Below are 19,489 nucleotides of genomic sequence, written 5' to 3' on the forward strand. Positions count from 1 at the left end.
TCATGTTTTCTCCTGGAAATAATACGTGGTCATTGCCTGAAGCAAGTCATGTGTCAGAATTCCATTGAGGGGATGTGTAATTCCTCCTTAGGAAGGGACAGGAAATTTTAGTGAAGAGTAATGTAACCACTGCATTTCAAAACATGGGGTTTCTACCCTACAAGATCTTAGTATTTTAAGAAAGCAATTTTTGTTTCTTTTTTCAAAGTATAGTTCCGTAAGTGAATGGTAGATCAGTTAGGTTGATTTTTTTTCATTCTTGTGAAGAATTTACTATAATATAACATATGTATATTATATATATTATATATAAAATAAAGTATAATAAAGTGTCTGATATTGCTGAGCCATCTTTAACATTAAACTTATTTAGTGTCCAGTTCTTTACAGTGGCTTAACAATCTGTATTCTACAGCAGTCACTTTTTTGGTTTTGCTGGCACACATTTATTTTTGGAACCAGACAGGTCTATTGTCTTCACAAGGTAAATGGAGTCAGTGGAGGGAAAGTTTCTGGAAGAAGAAATGAGTGAATGACAAATGTTGAATATCTTGGATTCTATTTCCATATTAATTGTGTCTAAAACATCAATTGTTGCTCCTGTGGGTATTTCTGCTTAGTCTGAGAAGTTACTTTTGCTCTTGGTCAGAAGCCAGCCTGGAAGGAATTGCCCAGTGTCACCTTTTTTTTACAGCTACTTGATGGTGACAAGGAGCCCCCAGCTATGCTGCTTTCAGCTGGCTCTAGGAGAGGCCCAAGCAAAATGGGCTGGTAAAAAAAAAAAAAAAAAAAAAAGCTTCCTGGGCTGATTTTTTCCCACCATCAATGTCAGACGGATAGGCTGATGCCGTGTGCCTATCTTTTTTAGCAAGCACTCAACGGGCCAGTTCCTGGCATGTACGTTTAACACACTTTGAATTATATCTTCTCTCTTCCCCCTTCCCTGCTCTGGGGAGTAGGTCCCACTTAGGCCTTAGCACTTGGTCAAGATGACAGCACGTATTTATAAAATGGAATACCTTATGGAAAGAGGTCGTGGGCAGAGCAGAGGAAGAAGTGAATTCTGGCTTTTGTCAGTCAACAGTATTTATGGAACCAGCCTCCGGATGCCACGCTGATTGTGGGCAGTTATCAAAGATGTTTGGCTCCCCAGCTCTCTGCTTTTATCCATCTGCACATCAGACCTCATCCTCAGGCTTAATTCCACTAGCACTACCCATGCAATTCAGCTTCCTTGATTATAGATCAATATTCCCCAGAATAAAATGGATAGATCCGGACCTTCTATGATGTAAAAACGTGCCATTCCTTTAAGAAAGGCAGTGTGTTCTCAGTCCCAGGCCACATTTTTAATCCAGGAAACAGGAATGATCTTGTTGTCAAAATACTTATCGGGACCTAATTTTTTTTTTTAAGGCAAAGACTGCAGTCTTTAAAAAATACATATATTCACTCCAAAGCACCCGATTCTTTGCCTCATGCACTCAGTTAGGTACCCATGAAATAATTTTTAAATGATGATGAGTGATAGAACTTGCTCAGTCTTTTTGTTTGTTGTTTGTTCTTCTTCTTTTTTTTTTAATCTTCAACTACAACACCCAAATTTGTCATCCAGGAAGGGCGGTTTTGATTCATTAGGAAAGCTTGTGCACTCTGGGTGGGGAGGTAGCCTTTCTCTCCTGGCTCCTAACTGCTCATGTCTGTCCTGAGGCAAAATTGGCTCCACCCTAGCATCCCAAGGACAATGGGCTGCTTCTGATCCTTTGAACGAACTTACTATGCCACCTTAAAACAGAAAATGAATTTGTTAAAGTGGAGAAATAGAGAATTCATGACTAAACATAACTTATGGCGACTTAGAACATTTTTAAATGTGGATTTTACACTCCCTGAACTTAGGTTCACTGTCTGATTGGTAAAAATCCATAGCACTCTTGGGAGGAAAAAAAAAATGGCCATACCTAAGTGCAAGCCTCTGTTTATAAAAGAACACTTACCCAGGCCAGGTAAAAGTCCTCTTGTAGAGCTGACTCTAGTTCTTTCTTTAGAATCAATACTTGTCCTAAAGGAGTAGGAGATTTTTATAGTACTTTTGAATTTGGGGGCTTGGTGGATGGTTGGGGAGGGGGGGTCTTATCTCTGCCCTGAGAATAGTTTTTATTTTTTATTTATTTTTTAGAATATTTTATTTATTTATTCATGAAAGACATAGATAGAGAGAGAGGCAGAGACACAGGCAGAGGAAGAAGCAGGCTCCATGCAGGGAGCCTGACGTGGGACTCTATCCCGGGTCTCCAGGATGACACCCTGGGCTGAAGGCGGCGCTAAACTGCTGAGCCACCCGGACTGCCCGAGAATAGTTTTTATAAATGTTATTTTTCAAGCCATGCAGTACTTAGAGGCACAATACTTAATCCAACTTGTTGGTTGGAAGGTGAGGTGGGAGAAAATGAGGTTGGCTCATATCACAGCTGTAACAGCAGCAATGGGCTGGCGGCGTAACAACATCTTCCTAGGTACACATGCTATACAGAATTGACCCTTTGTGTATCGTCAGATTTGACTCGGCCCAGTTGCTTTATGCCTTGAAAGTGTGTATTTACACACAGAAGAGCTGACATTCCTTCAGAATAGCTAAATCTGCCATTCTTTTAGGATCAAATGAGCCACTCTATAATCATAGTAGCTTTCTAGCAGCATCCAGCTAAGGACATAGTGGATAAAAATATTTCCTCATCCACAAGTAGTTCTGCCTTTGGTTTATGGGGTGCGTACAGACTGCAGATCACAGATGGCCTCACTGATGAGCCTTACTGAAATGAGCCTTACTGAAATTTTCTAGGGTTTTATATACAATAGATTCCCGTGTTAAATGTATTAAAATATTAACAATTTGCTATAATTTAAAAATACTTTAGGGGACCTGGGTGGCTCAGTCAGTTAAGCATCTGCCTTCAGCTCGGGTCATGATCCCAGAATCCGGGGATTGAGCCCTGCATCAGGCTCCCTGCCCAGTGGGGAATCTGCTTCTCTCTGCTCTTTATCTCTCTCTCAAATAAATAAAATGTTTCAAAAAAAATGTTTTAAATACTTTAAAGAGACTCTCCTTCAGGTAGGATTGTTTCACTACATATATCTAGCTGGTTTAACATCTTCTGTTGTGTGCTTACTTGCCAAGTTCAGGTCTGAGCAGGCCAGAGGACTTTGTGCAGGCACTGGTGTCTTCTGAAATGCTCTTACTCTGTATTACTCAGGGTTATTAACCACATCCCACTCCTGTCTTGGAATGGGGCATTAACTCTTTAACCACCCATCACCTGACACCTGATTGCAGGGGCCCCTGGAGAGCACCAAGTAATTCTCCACAAGAAAAGCAAAACAAAATTTAAAAAAATATATCGGAGTTGCATAGAATTAGCAATGGAAGGTTTGAAGGAATAAAAAGTACCACGTCTTTTTGCAGCGACTACAGCCCATTAACAAAGTTTTGCTGTTGACCTAAATACAGGGCACCAGTTGGCTAATTGAACTGATTGAATTCCATATTGGAAATTAGTCACCATTTGATTTACCAGAGGTAAGCCTCTTGGGTCAGATTCTCTAATTTGTTGTCTTCCGTCTGGGCTATTTAAATCCTCATTTGAGGGCCAACCTGCGCATGTACTGCCAGGATGTGTGTGGCTGAGAATTTTACTTTAGAGCTTCATCTGTTAACCGAACAACGGACAGCTCTCAGATAACACCTTACTAGGCCGAATGGTTAGTAATCACAATCGAAGAGAAATTAATCATCGAGCTATTTATATCCACTCTGCCAAAGTCATATCATTAAACTTGAGCTTTATGAAGCATTGCTGACTATATAGTAAAACAAGTGTCAGCAAAGCCTCAAGGTGCTCTGGAGTCTGGTTTGGGTTCCCCTGTAATACTGACTTAGCAGGTGTGAAAATTCTTAAGTCATCATGATAGAAAAGGTCCTGAGTCTGCACAGGGATTTTGGACCTTGGGAACCATTACTGGAAGAATAGAATAGAGTAGAATAATAAAAAAAAATATGCAAAGGCCTCAAGCCTCCATCATTTCATTCTGGTAAATCTCTGTTGTCCAGTTGTCACGGAGCAGCTGTTCTAAGCAGCTAGAGACGAGAAGTCGAAGCCCCACCATCACTCCTGCCTTCCCTCCGCATGACTGACAGGCCTTCCTGCAGCCAGAAGACAGCCAGATTTCTTTCTTTTTCTCTCAGTGAGGGCACGAGTTATCCTCTTCCTTCCTGAGCAGACCCGACCCTGAGAGCAGCTCACACCCCCCTTTCCAGCTGTGCCAGCTCTCTGCCTTGCTCCTGCACTGCCCTTTCTTGCTGTTGACTTTCCCATGTAAGCTGTGCCCTTGCTGGTGGAGGGGATACCGTTCTGACACAGGAGATGCGACCCACATGCTCTGCCATTTGTCCTGGGCACCTCTGCTATTCCTCAAGCCTCTTGGGAAGAGAGAGAGACAGAACAAATCCAAAAAACTGCCTACAGAAACCTAGGACAGGAGTGAGTGACAGGCTCTCCCTGATGGGACAGGCAGGTTATAGCTAAAAACCCCCTTGCTGAGTTCTTCTGCTTTGTAACCATATCAAAGCTCCTAAAGCTCACGGTGAAGCTCCTCACCTCTTTGGAGGGAGAGCCTGTAAGAGAAGAGTTAAAGGATATTTGGAAGAGGTTTTCTAGGTGTGTTTGTCTTTTCCCACATGTGGCTCCCACTCAGCACTCCCACATCATCACAATCCTTGGTGAGTTTTTCGGGGTTTTTTTTGTTTGTTGGTTGGTTTTGTTTTGTTTTTTAATACACTTGCCCAGGCTTTACCCCAGACCTATCGGATCAGAGTCTCCTGAACTGGCAGCCATGCTAAGTGTCTGGATGCTTGCCCTCCAGGAGCTTACACACCTGTGGAGGAGGCCGAGGGATAGACATCCAATTACCCCATGATGTTAACCATGCTCTAGGGGGGCCTGGGTTTCTGCTTGTGTGCAAGCCACTGCTGTTCACAGAACATTCCCCTCACACTTAGTGCTGTATATATGATTCCATGTTTGATTAACACCTTGTAAAATGTGCCTTTAGTCACTGTTTTGCAGATTGGGAGACCTCAGGGAAGGTTTAATGCACATGCAAAGTCTCAATCCAGCTGGTGACAGTTCTGAGAAGCAACCACTGGGCTGTTCAACCTCAAAGCCTATGGGTGTCTTAAAGCTCCCATCTGCCCCGGGACCCTACGTATCACTAAGGCTCTGTCCCGCACCCATTTTTAGCACACCTGGTTTGAATCTGTGTACCTGTGGATTTTGCCCGTACTTTTTTTTCAGTATCATGAGATTCTTAATTTGTTTAAAAAAAAAAAAAACCTCTTTTCTCCATTTTTTTTTCTTGTCCTGAAAAATCTGCATTTAAAAAAATAGGACTTGGGCAGCCCCAGTGGCCCAGCGGTTTGGCGCCGTCTTAAACCTGGGGTGTGATCCTGGAGACCCAGGATCGAGTTCCATGTTGGGCTCCCTGAATGGAACCTGCTTCTCCCTCTGCCTGTGTCTCTGCCTCTCTCTCTCTCTCTCTCATGCATAAATAAATAAAAATCTTTTTTAAAAAATAGGACTCTTAGTTTGGTAAGAATAATACATGTATACTTAAACAGATTTCAGCAGTATAGAACAGCAGAGAGGGGAAAATAAAAATAATTCTGAACTTCTACTGGATTACTTTTTTTTTAAGATTTTATTTATTGATTCATGAGAGACGCACAGAGAGGCAGAGACACAGGGAGAGGAAGAAGTAGGCTCCCTGTGGGGAGTCCACTGGGGGACTCGATCCCAAACCCCAGGATCACACCCTGAGCCAAAGGCAGACACTCAACCCCTGAGCCACCCAGGCATCCCATCTACTGGATTTCTAAATGGTTACTTCGGGATAGTAACATCTTTGCTGTAAAAGCCTATTGTATGTATCACTCATGCACATTATACTACTAAAAGACTCTGTAAAATTTCTTGTTTTGAAGCATCACATGGATTGAAATATTAATTTTTTCAGTAGTGCTCTGAGGTTGAAGAAAAAAGGAATGTATCTTTATAAATAGAAAGATCAAACAAGTCAGTGGTTTTTATAAATTCAGATGCTGAGTAATTCATAGATTGTTGCTGACAGAGCTCAGACCACGTAACTAAGGTCTTTGGATTTGTGACTCACTGCTCTGCATCCTTGGTGGCTGTGCATACACTGCATATTATGACAGAGAGAGAATGCAAATCTTGCAGATATTCAGAGACATGCTGAGCCTTAAGTTTTAAGACTAAAATGTATTCATTTTTCTTAATATGAAGTTCGTTTTTTATTAGAAAAGTTTTCAACTATTCTTTGTGCTTCTAGATATGATGTGCTGCTCTTAGAGTTTTATTGCCCTGCTGGGTCATGGAACTTTACAAGGGATGAAAATCAGAAGGGAATAAGGAAGTGGTCATGTGATTTGGGCCAGCCAAGCACTACCTGCAGCGTGATTACATGTATTTGAAATGGATGACTTGTGTTTTCAATCTCTATGTAAGACTTCCCTTGGAGCAAAAAGAAGCTAGTCATCATTGCATCTCATTGCTTCATGCCCCTCTGGAGCTCTCTGTGATGGGGCACTGCGCTCTGTGTCATGAACGATGATCCACATGTAGAGAAATAAGGCATGGGCCCTGCTCTGGAAGAAGCTTAAAAATCCAATGGGAGCAGGGTACCTCGGTGTCTCAGTGGTTCAGCGCCTGCCTTTGGCTCAAGGTGTGATCCCAGGGTCCTAGGATCCAGTCCCATATCAGGCTCCCCGCAGGGAGCCTGCTTCTCCCTCTGCCCATGTCTCTTCCTCTCTCTCTGTCTCTCATGAATAAATAAAATCTTAAAAAAAAATCCAATGGGAGCGAACAGTAAAGGCAAAAATGATTAATTTCAAATGGATCCTGTATGTACCTGGAAAGCTGCATGAAAACATCTGAAAAGTTGCATTAAAATATAACAACAAACCAAAACCTCCTTTAAAAATAATAACAACCACAGAAAACTTTCTTACCAAACCGCCAGTGAGAGCCCATCTCTCCAGTACTTAGTCTAAATCTTAAATCTGGACATGGACTTACTCTAGGCCCTTGTGCCAACTACTCAACTTTTTTTATTCCTTAACTTCTAAATTATGAAATGGCAAGTGAACCTAATGTGAGTGTCCACAAAATTGGCATCTGTAAGATGCTTCAGAATCAGAAAGGTCTCACAGAGAGTATGTGGCAACTAGGATCGTTAATGTCGGGCAGCCCCGGTGGCACAGCGGTTTAGCGCCGCCTGCAGCCTGGGGTGTGTGATCCTGGAGACCAGGGAACAAATCCCACGTTGGGCTTCCTGTGTGGAGTCTGCTTCTCCCTCTGCCTGTGTCTCTGCCTCTTTCTCTCTCTCTCTCTCTGAATATATATATATAGACTGTTAATGTCCAGGGCAGACCCTTGAAGCCCACAGAGGTGTCTCTTTTTTGGCAGCAAATTCCTGCAGATAAGAGCCAGATTTCCTCATGGAGGAAAAGATAGCTACCATCATGAAAAAGTTTGATTAAACTTTTTTTTTTAGTATGTTTTTCTAAGTCCTTATCAAGTAGGACATTTAGATAAGAACCATTAAGTATTTAGCTGTAAGGCCAGCGATTTCGAATAGGAACCATTTAAATCTGTAAGAACTTGAGTCCAACAAAAATGCTGGCTGACAGTCTGGAGGAGGTGAAATAAACCTTGTTTGCAAGTTTCCCAGAAAAATTTCTTCTTATTGACCTCAGCCTAGGCTTCCACACGTGTGTGTGTGTGTGTGTGTGTGTGTTTTCTCTTTTAATCCACAGGAAACTTGTAGATTGGGTCTTCTGATAGTTGTTCAATGTTAAAAGTTCTATATTTCTTTTTTTATTTTATTTTATTTATTCATGAGAGACACAGAAGGAGAGGCAGAGACACAGGCTCCCCTGTGGGGAGCCTGATATGGGACTCAATCCCAGAACCCCTGGGATCACGACCTAAGCCAAAGGCAGACACTCAGCTACTGAGCCACCCAGGTGCCCAGGTGCCCCAAGTCCTGTATTTCTGTATCCCAGATTCTGCATAGAATGTCTAGAAAAGGCCAGAACTTGAGGTGGTCTAATACCTTAAATTAGTTTAAATGTGTTTCCCTGGTTTGCTAACTAAAATAGCCATGTTAGAAATGTCCTGAAATAGTTACTTGGACAAGTGTTCAGAGTAAAAAGAATGGAAAGTTTCAGGCATCCTCTGCCAGACATGGACCATGCTCTAAAATGGCCTTATTTTAGGCCCTCGTGCCAACTACTCAACTTTTTTTATTCCTTAACTTCTAAATTATGAAATGGCAAGGGAACCTAACATGAGTGTCCGCAAAACTGGCATCTGTAAGATGCTCAAGAATCAGCATCAGTTGGTGGAGCATGCAACTATTGGTCCCAAGGTCATGAGGTCAAGCCCCGCGTTGGGTATGGAGATAACTTAAAACTAAAATCGTGATAAAAAAAAAAATGATCAGTCTTCTGAATGTTGCCGTGAGGGTGACACGGTGTATGTGAAGACTCAGAATTTGGCCCTTTTTCTGGAGCTCCCTAAAGCATCAGAAAACTTTAGTTTCCCTAAAGCACAGGCCTCGTAGAATTAGGACCATTCACGCTGGAAAAGGAAACCCATGTCTTGGCCTCTGATTTCTCACTCTCCACCTGGTACTGTCTTTCCTCTCCCAATTCTAACTGTGCTGTGGCAGGTTCTCCTTTTCCCTACTGGCCCCTATTAATAAGCTTGACAGGCAGATGCCAGGATATTCCAAGACATCTCAACATAGGTCTTATTTCCCAAAGGAGGTTTTTTTAATGATACAGGTCATCCTTTTGCCAGTGGTGAGCAATCTTGCCATGTTGAAGCTGCCCTTCTGTTCTCCTCTCTGACCCGGTGTGAGCTGGCTCCTGGAACCTTCTTTCAATTGTTACCATCCTCCCAACTGGTGGTGTGGTTTTGTCAAAGGTGTGCATTTTAGGGAGACTGAGGAACATGTGGGATCTGCATTCTTGCTGAAGCATAAAGACCTCACATCCTAGGCTAGTGAGTTTTATTTTTTCCTTTCTTTTCTGTTTTCAGCAGGAGTAGTGACTAACCCTCAGGAACTTAGACCTGAACAGGGGCCAGGGCCACATGTTAACAGTATTTATTCCCTTAATAAGAATTTATTAAGTCCTTGATTTATGCACAGTACTCTGCTATATGAAAGTTATCAAAAAAAATTTTTATAACATTGGTTAAGAGTAAAGGAGACCTTTAGAATATTTGTCTGTGGGATCCCTGGGTGGCGCAGCGGTTTAGCGCCGGCCTTTGGCCCAGGGCGCGATCCTGGAGACCCGGGATCGAGTCCCACATCGGGCTCCCGGTGCATGGAGCCTGCTTCTCCCTCTGCCTATGTCTCTGCCTCTCTCTCTCTCTGTGACTATCATAAAAAATAATAAAATAAAATAAAATAAAATCTTTAAAAAAAAAAGAATATTTGTCTGTAGAGTAGTAAGTATGAACTTGAATGGGCACAGTGCTTTTATGGTATTCAAAACACTTCTAAAATACAGTCACTTGTTTCATTTCCTCAGTAATCCTAGCCAAGGTATCTTCTGCATTTTTCTGACTTGAATCAAAGCCGAGTGAGCTTCTTTCCTGGCTCGTGAAGCCAGAAAAACCAGCAGAGACTGAGCCCAGACCCCAGCCTGCTCATCAGGACCTGCTCCTAGCCGAGGAGTCCTGGCTTTCGATACGTTGGTTTCTGTCTCCCCTCTTCCTAGTTTTGGGATTCTCAGCTACAAATTCCAAAGAACTCCTGGGATGGTCCTCAGAGTGAGGGAGGTTCCTGGGTTTTGGTTCCCAGGTGCACATACTCTTATGCAATCAGGGATCTGAAACGAGATGCATCCTGTGCTCACCTTTGAAGTCCACTTCTTCCCAAGAGTTCACAGCCCCTGGTTACCCAAGGACACTACAGACTGAGACCAAGGTTTACGGTCCCTGCAGAAGGATGTTTGGACCACACTGGTGATGTGAATTCAGAATGCAAATCCAAGGCAGACTGGCTATGGTTCAAACCCCAGGGGGGATCCCCCCTCCACACCCAGTTCCAGGCCCTACCTGACATCCCCTTCTATGTGATGAACTTACTTCTCTGTGGCTCATCAGTGCTTTAGCTTCATGGTGGGGCGGGGGGACAACCCTACTAAACCCTGGGTGCTTTTGCTTTCTCGGTGGTACATCCAGTTATGCCCACCTGATGAAGACAGGTCACATTTGATGAAACATGGTGTGTTGTATGGTGAGAGGCACTCTGGATGGCTGTTGGTATTGCGTTGCTTAGCATTGTGTGGCTTCTGGAGAATATGTGGGGGCTCCTTGCTCCCCACCGCCCAGCTTGAGTGAGGCTCACTTATTTGCTGAGACAAAGTCAGACTGTGTCACCATCCACTGTCCCTTCCTCCAGCCTCCCTGGCAGCTACCTAACTTAGTTTCTTGCTGCCTGCACCCAGAGGACAGAAATACAATGTTAATAAATATTTCTATATGGAATAGAGAAACAAGCTGTAAAAATAGTTATTTGCCATCTGCTTGGATGCGTTGCTAGGAAAGTGATGACATTTTCTCATCGTGGCTCCTGCCTCCTGTAGGGCACATCAGAGACAGACAAATTATAAATAACCAAACGTGTGTCCTGAGAGAAAATGCATTGGTCTCTGGAGCAAATACAAATAACAAATGCCCAGTTCTCCCTCCTGGTGGTGGGGGTGCTGGACAGCTACTCCGTTCTCAGTTACTGTGACGCGTAGGGGCAGGCTCTATACAAACCTGTTAGAGCTAGAACACTCCCCTTGACCTCCAGAGAAAGGAGGGGATAACAATGTAGAGAGGGGAATCAGGCCCATGGCCTGTCAGTGTTTGGGGAAAGGAAAGTGTTATAGACACCCAACGACTTATTTAGCAAGTGCCCTCTATACGTCAGGCACTGTACTTGGCACTTGACATATATTAGCAGCTTGTCCATTGGGAATGTGAGTGCTTGTATTAAAAACAAAAAAACAAAGAGAGTGATGATAAGAATAAAAGGTAATCATTGAAAGCACTGGCAGGGGCAGCCCCGGTGGCGCAGCGGTTTAGCGCTGCCTGCAGCCCAGGGCGTGATCCTGGAGACCCTGGATCGAGTCCCACATCAGGCTCTCTGTATGATGCCTGCTTCTCCCTCTGCCTGTGTCTCTACCTCTCTCTCTCTCTCTGTCTCTATGAATAAATAAATAAAATCTTAAAAAAAAATGAAAGCACTGGCAGATTTCAGGTGGAAGGTAAGAAACGGGAAGTGAGATAGTCTGCAGAAAGCTTGTTCAAAATCTGGCACTGGGAGATTTCCCAACAAAAAGGCAAAGCCAAGGAAGGGTGCGAGTGGTTGACAGGAGCAGATGGCTTGGTGTAAGCAGTTCTAGGAGGGATGGGGACCTTTTGTTGTTGCTTTGGTTCAGTGATACCATGTTTTGAATCCCACCCGCTCACAAATACTTTCTTAGCCCTTGGTCCTTGAGACGAAGGGCGTGAAATGACAAGTTGAGTTGCAAACAGATTAAATCCACAGTGCAGTTTATGCCCAGCAGACAATGGTCTGGGGAAATTATGTGGCCCGCACAAAAAAATGAAATGCTGCATGGGCTCACGAGCATCCCAGGATCACTGGGGCTTCCACTGAGCAACCCTAACCACAGTTCCACTCCACAGAATTCCACTTCAGGATTCAAGACTTCTCCTTTCTCTTGGACGTCCATCCACTATAGCCTCGGGCCGAACCATCCCGAAACACTCATCTCAGACCTCCCTTCTGCCCCCATCACTGCTGTTCACTTCCACGATGGAACAGTTCCCAAGGAGGGCCCTTGTTCCTCGGAGAAGCAGGCCTTTTTCTTTCATTCAGCCAGAGCAGTAATCCCTAAAAACATACCCAGTCCTGTGGCTTCTGAGCTCATGTGACATTGAGTGACTCCCAGTACTTTCAAAACAAAACCCAAACTCCTTGGCTTGGTACACAAAGCCCTTAGTCATCCAGCTCGTACATAGCTCAGTTTCCCACAGCTCCCTCCTACACACCCCATCCTGGGGGCTCTTGCCTTTATGTCTGCTGCATGTCTTCTTTGAAGACTATGCTTCCTCCGCTTCAGGGCCAATCACTCATCTTCAAGACTGCTTTCAAGGGGCGATGCCCTCTGATAACCCATTCCCACATCTCAGTTTGGATTATCTACCACCCCTCTGTGTTCTCTAGCTCCCTCAGCTGATGCCTTTTGGATAACTCTTTGACATGTGGTTAAATTGAAGTATGTCATAATAACTTCCCTTCCATTTCTTTGTCCATGTGGACAAAGGCTGTACCATTAATCCCCATCTCCCTAGGACGAACAGTGTATCTGGCTCCTAATGGTCTCTGAAAGATTTGAATGAAAACGAGGTGACATTTGGCACTCCATTTGAAGATGACTGGGAGTCGGTCAAGCTATGGAAGGTGTCGGTGAATTTCTATTTAAGTCACATTTCATATTTCCTTTGACATCAGATATTGGCAGCTAACTGTCCTAGATTTTCATGACCAAAAATATTCCTGAAATTTCCTGCCTGATTTTGATCTCTGGAACGACACTTCTACTGCATGTCACTATTTGTCAAGATAATTGCACTTTTGGGGCACCTGTGTGGCTCAGTGGTTGAGCGTCTGCCTTTGGCTCAGGTCATGATCCCGGGGTCCTGGTATCAAGTCCCACATCAGGCTCTCCACAGGGAGCCTGCTTCTCCCTCTGCCTATGTCTCTGCCTCTGTGTGTGTGTGTGTCTCATGAATAAATAAAGTATTTAAAAAAAAAGATAATTGCGCTTTTACCTTGGGGTTCTAAAAGGAGAGTTTACAGGAATCAATGTTTTAGTAATTATGTTGTTCACCCAAAAGGAAAAGTTGAATGGGAAATACTTTAAAAACTGGTTAGAGAGAGAGGATAATTATTGGGAACATAGAGAAAATAAATGCTTATTACATGTATCATAACTGGTATAGATGGAGATTTCATGCAAAATAAAGCAACCTACGGTTTTTGTTTTTGTTTTTGTTTTTTTTACAGCTTCTAGACCATTTTCTGTGCACTCTTGAATTTGTAGACATTTCTAGTGCCCATAAGAAAATTAGGGAATGAAACCTTTTACAAACTATTAATAAGCACTCCAACTCGTTTTTGTGCCATTCACGTTACTACCAACAAGTGCCACTCTTACAAGACTCCAGATTAATAAAAGTGGTTTGATTAAGTGGTCCAGTGGTCAGTGCTCAGGTGGTTCCTGTCCCTCCTCCGTGCTGTCCACTGTCTTCTGATGTGTCCTCTGTGTGGTGGCAAGACAGCTACAGAAGTGGGAAGCATCACTTCCAGACAGGGCATGGTGTGTCTTTTCAGGATCAGGGCAATCTTTCCCCAGAAGTTCCCTGCAGAAAGTCTCTTTGCATCTCACTGACCAGAATGGAGTCACCAGTCCTTTCCTAAATCTATCACTGGCAAGGGGAATGAGGTCACTATGGTAACAAACCTGGGCAGAACAGAGGTGGAAAGTTGGCCCTCAGGACTCCAGGGCTTTCCTCCTTCCTGTTGTTGTAACCCTGCTCCCCCTCCCCAACTCCCTGCCATTGGGGCCTCCCCTTGGTGGCTTTACCAAGCTGTGTCTGCATCCCTCCAGATTCTTGGCACTCCTAAACCCTTACCCACGTTCCCTCAGCTCCGTCTTTGCCCTCCCTCTGTTCTGCACATCTGACCCCTGTGTGAAGGTCACGTCTCCCAGCTGGATTCTAAGGTCCTTGGGGGAATGTCTGTGCTTCTCTGTTTCCTAATGTACTTTCCAGAGAACCACAAACCCTGACTTTATTTGTGCAAACCCTTTCCCCAAAATGTTCCTAATCCAACCCACTGAAGGAAATGTTCTTAACATCCTATTCCTAATAAGCCCCTTTGAGACTAGAGCCAGTCCTTAAAATAGAATATTCATCCCTTTCTATTATTAGAGAAGAATTCCATATCAGCAGAATAAGGAAAAGTCCAAGTGACATTTGCAATACATTAATATTCTCTCTTTATGCACTCAATTTATTTTTTTGTCCTTTGTCTAAGGAATCATAAACTCACTTCTGCAATGGTACATACAGGTTTTAGATTTTCTTAGTCTTCACTGTTTTTCTAATATTCTCAGTCAGTGGTTCCTAGTCTTTACCATATATGATGATTATTGAAGGAGCTTTTTCATGATATGCATATATAGGGGCTCATGGGTGACTCAGGCGGTTGAGCAGCCGACTCTTGATTTTGGCTCAGGTCATGATCTCAGGGTGGTGAGATTGATCCCCATGTACGACTCTGTACTGTGCATGGAACCTGCTTGAGATTGTCTTTCCCTCTCCCTCTGACTTGATTGTGAGCACTCATATTCTCTCTCTCTCTCTCTCTCTCTGTCTCTCTCTCAAAAAAATGTCTTTACTATATGCATATCTAGGTGTCATATTCAAGCTTCAGGGCCAGGTGGTCTGGGGTAGGGTCCTGTCTGTATCCATAAAATGGGATCTAAGAGTTCCCCAGGAGATTCTGTGGACAGGTGGGTTGAGATCACTACTGTTGCATATCCAGATGTAGAACCCTTCTTGGTGAGAAGTATCAGAATAATTTCAAACTTTTCAGGGTTCTTGTCCAGATTGATGCCATGTTCTTTTTTTTTTTTTTTTTTTTTTAATTTTTATTTACTTATGATAGTCACACAGAGAGAGAGAGGCAGAGACACAGGCAGAGAGAGAAACAGGCTCCATGCACCGGGAGCCCAACGTGGGATTCGATCCTGGGTGTCCAGGATCGTGCCCTGGGTCAAAGGCAGGCGCCAAACCGCTGCGCCACCCAGGGATCCCTGATGCCATGTTCTATGGTTTCTCATCACCAGCACATCTGATCGTGCAAGCTGTGCGCTGACTTCTTATGGGTTAGTGTCTGATTACCTACCTTCCCTTCCTCCTTTTCCCCACCTGGATTATAAGCATCCCTGCATCTCCCATCTGCTCTGCAGGATTCAGTGCGGCACTCAGGATATCACAGAGGCTCACCCATTTTCCATCAGCAGGGTGGTTTTGCCCAGATGCTGGATATTACTGTTCACTTTCATCCTTGCTGTGCATTCTGTTCTGTAAGTGCCAGATTGACCGTGCACCTTCCTTTTGGCCCCCAAAGCCACCTTTTTCCCCAGAGCCTTTCCCAGGCCACCTCAGACTTCACCAGCCTTTTCCCAGCCCCCTTTGCAAATCTTTGCAACTTACAAAAATATTTAGTTACTGCTTTATGCCATCCATTTGTGTATCTCCCTCTCCCCACCTGCTCCCCCCCCCCCCGCCCCCAGCCAATTTCTACTGTCTTCTACTCCAACAACTCCTTACTCTCTCTTTCTTGGGAAGAAAACTTGGCCTGGCTCATTGGAAAAGTTGTCCTCCTCCCCACCCCATTCTTTCTCAAGCCTGCCATTCGTGGGTCTTCTACTTTCTTCAGACACTAGCAAATACTCTCATTACCTCTATGCAGTAATGATGTGAAAGCTTTACTTTGAAAACTTGTTGGATATTTGTTCATTTACCTCTCACCTTTCTTCACCTCTGGCAATACGACCTTTGTTTAGAAAACGGGGTAGAAGGGTCCCTCTTTGACCCATTTTGTAAAATCTAGCATTCATCTGATTATGCCTAATGATAACTGGTAGCTGATGTCGTAAGTGGCGTTTCCTGCAGCAGTGGTTCTTAAGCTTCAGAGTGCATCAGAATCCCTAGGGGTCCTTACTCAAACATGGGTTGTGGCCCTACTCCCAGGATTGCAGATTCAGTAAGTTTGGGATGAGGCTTGACAATTTGCATTTCTAAAAAGTTTCCTAGCAATGGTACTGTTGCTTATCTGGGGACCATACTTTGAGAACCACTGTCATGTGGTATCAAGGAACAACCCAAGAATGAGTGTACAGATCTTCCTCGACTTGAAATGGGGTTATATTCTGATAAACCCCCTATCATAATTTGAAAATACTATCATTCAAAAATGCATTTAATATGCCAAAAATCATAGCTTAGCCTAGTCCAGCTTAAATGTGCTCAGAATACTTACATTAGCCTCTAGTAAATAGGTTGTAGTTGGGCAAAATCCTCTAACACAAAGCCATTTTATAATGAAGTACTGAATAGCTCATGTAATTTATTAAGTACTCTGCAGAAAGTGAAAAAGCAAAATGGTTGTAGGGTCCAGATAAGTGTCAGTGTATCCAGTTGTTCATTCCGATAATTGTGTGGTTGACTGCGTAGGTGCTTTGCTGCCCCTGCCCAGCGTCACAAGATAGTGTCATACCACATGTGGCTAGCCTAGAAAAAGATCAAAATTCAGAATTTGAAGTATGGTTTCTACTGAATGCATCACCATGAAGTTGAAGAATCCTAAGTCAAACTGTAATAAGTCGAAGACTATCTTTTCACATTATGTTTAGTGATATCATCAAAGACCCAGGTTCTTACTGTCATTTTGCTTTGTTTTTCACCATATGCTAGTGGTCCTCAGACTTGCTCTGCATGGGGGCAAAAAGGCTGCAGAAGTACCAAGCATCACATCCAGATACACATGAATCTTGTGTCCCGCCTTATGTATGTAGCAGTGGTAACTCTTGGGGCAACTGAAACAGAAGATCCATGGGGTGCTTATCAAATATCATGGCTAAGGTGTGAGCACAGCAGTCATTGAGGGGCAAGTTAATTTAGCTATGTGCCTTCCATCCTTAGTGGCAGAGGAAGATATTGCTCATTCAAGAAGTATACTGTTGTGGTTCTTCCTCCACCTCCACTGTAACTGAGGATCTTCATCAATTTCTTACACGACTTAGTACTTTCAGGGGGAATCAGAGAATTTTCTTGTTCCAGTGATTCTTTTGGCAGACTAGTGTCATGAAGACCAGTATCTTGTGTCATGTCCGGAATCCTGGCCTGTCCAAAATGACAGCACAAGCCTGCAGATGAAGCCACGCTCTCTGTGTCTGAGGCTAGTTGCAAAACAGGACACTACCAAATGGGAATGGACCTCACTCATGGAGGACCCCACTCCTGCTGCCAGTAAAGTCTCCATGGCTGAAATCCTATGTATACCATATAAGCCACTTCTCTTTTCTCCAGTCCTGCATTTTCCCTGAAGTTTGCTTCTCTTCAAGAAGATAACTGCAGTGTGGCCCCTCTGCTGTGTCAAGGATGTGCTGGTTTTGTTCAGGATAAGCCTAGAAACAGAGTTTCACCTGAGTTTTTCCTGACCGTTGGTGCTCAAATGACATCGTTGACACCAGCTCTGGGAATGGTGTCCAGTGTCTCTTGGCAAGAAATGTACTGGTCCTTGATTCCCAGGCTCTGGGCAAACGTACAATTGTCTGTTCTTTCAAACTTGGTTGACTCTGTTGTCTTTCGTAAACGTGTCGAGTTTGACATCTGCCTTTTGGGAAGCACTTGGTTTCTCATGATTCTCTTCTGTATCTTCCTCGGGTCCCCAAATCAATGTGAGTATTACACTGTCCTCTTCTGATTTCTCCAGGGACTGATTCCTCTTCCTGCTATTCAATTCATGCCACTGCTAAGAACCGATATAAAAAAGAGTGTAACGATGTCTGCAATTTAGGGACAGTTTGCTCCTTTTAACTCAAGACTGAGCAAATAGATTTGACTATGTTTATTTTTGTGTATTTTAAAACATTTACCTCAACAAGGTTAATTATTTAGAAGCTTCACAAAAATGCATAGTATGTAAAAAAAAAAAAACAAAAAACAACCTATATCTCGATAGAGGTTCTATGTTCCTCGTGGAGCCCCATAAAAAAGCAATCTTAGGATGCACTTTTCCCCTACAAATCTGCTGCTAAGTGCTTTGCTTCAGCAAGCTATACCAGGTCTCTTCTAGCTATCATGTTACTGTAAGATTGCATTTCACTCCATTTTATTTAAATATTCACCTCCCTTTTAATTTTCTCTCATTCTTATCTTCGGCAGTAAGCAGTTTCCCAAGTACCCACCTTCTTCCCATATGGAGATTTGATCTTGGATGATTTTACCAAACACCGCCACACCCTTCGGCTCTTCTTGCTGAAGGGTGTGAGGGCATATGTCTGTCTGTCTGTCTGTCTGTCTGTCTGTTTCAGGCTCTAGGTAAGGTCCCTGGATCTCCTTGGACGCAGCCCCACTTTAGAATAACTCTACACCCGAGTTAGCAACCTGAAAGCTCTCATCCCCAATCCTATGCTCTGTGAATCACAAGGCTCTTGGCCACTAACCTTCATCCTAACTACTCAGACAGGTGCAGTGTGTTTGAGTGGAAATTCCTTTTTAGGACACACACCAACATTTTTGAATGTCTGCGTATGCCATAATGATATTCTCAAAAGGAATGCTTGGTTTTGATGTCATTTTTTTTTTAAATAGATGTGGCCAAGGGCCATATTGATAGCCTCAACCAATTCCCTATTTTCCACCAGTGATGCCTCAAGCCTGAAAGTATACAGCTCTGTGTGGGGAAAAGCCCCACAATTGTGAGAAGTTCACCTATAAGAAACCAGGTCCCCCATGGAAGTGATAATTAATACAATTAGATGTGCACGGTGTGTCTAGAGGTAGTCTGGACATGTAAGTGTATAGTGTCTTTATCAGATAAATAAATGAAAGTCTTTTAGTTAAGTAAGTTTTTCCTGTGTTAGAATCCACCTTGTCACATGTTTGCTTTGGTCATTTGGAAGTAAAGTAGAGCATCCCTCTTGCTGATCCCCCGTTTTTCCTGGTATCCTTTATATCCTTCCCAAGCGATGGGTTTGTTCTGTGAAATGGCTAATAAGATCATAAAACATCATAAACACGTAAATGGAACTGTGTTCGGGGTATTCTAAGCATTGGGATTACAAAGATTTTTAAGGCACATGACCCAATACTTACGGAGCTGGGAACAGCGGCATCCTCTGTTTACTCCATTTGTGCTATAGAAGGGTGTGGGGGCGGGGGAATAAATGGCCTTTCTCTTTGAGGGTGACATGTAAAGATCCATTTGCTTATCCTCTCTACCCTTAAAAAACACACACATTATTAGGGAGCCTAAGTGGCTCAGTCAGTTAAGCATCCAACCCTTGATTTTGGCTCAGGTCATGATCTCAGTATCTTGAGGTTGATCCCCATGTCTGGCTCTGAGCTCGGGGGTGGAACCTGCTTAAAATCTCTCCTTTTCCCTCTACCCCTCCACACCCCCAGTTTAGGCATGCTCTCTCTCTCTCTCTCTGTCTGAAAAACAAAACAAAACAAAATGAAAAAAACCCAGATACTGTTTTTCCAGC

The 19,489-nt window shown here is 43.5% G+C and overlaps 1 protein-coding gene across 5 annotated transcripts in view; it reads left to right on the forward strand.

The window, feature by feature from the left end:
* The window catches only part of KANK1 (KN motif and ankyrin repeat domains 1), a 207,907-nt gene that overhangs the window by 100,775 nt on the left and 87,643 nt on the right, over positions 1–19,489 (forward strand). The window lies entirely within an intron of this gene.

The sequence above is a fragment of the Canis lupus genome, chromosome 1, assembly GCF_048164855.1.
Source record: "Canis lupus baileyi chromosome 1, mCanLup2.hap1, whole genome shotgun sequence".
Classification (NCBI taxonomy): domain Eukaryota; kingdom Metazoa; phylum Chordata; class Mammalia; order Carnivora; family Canidae; genus Canis; species Canis lupus.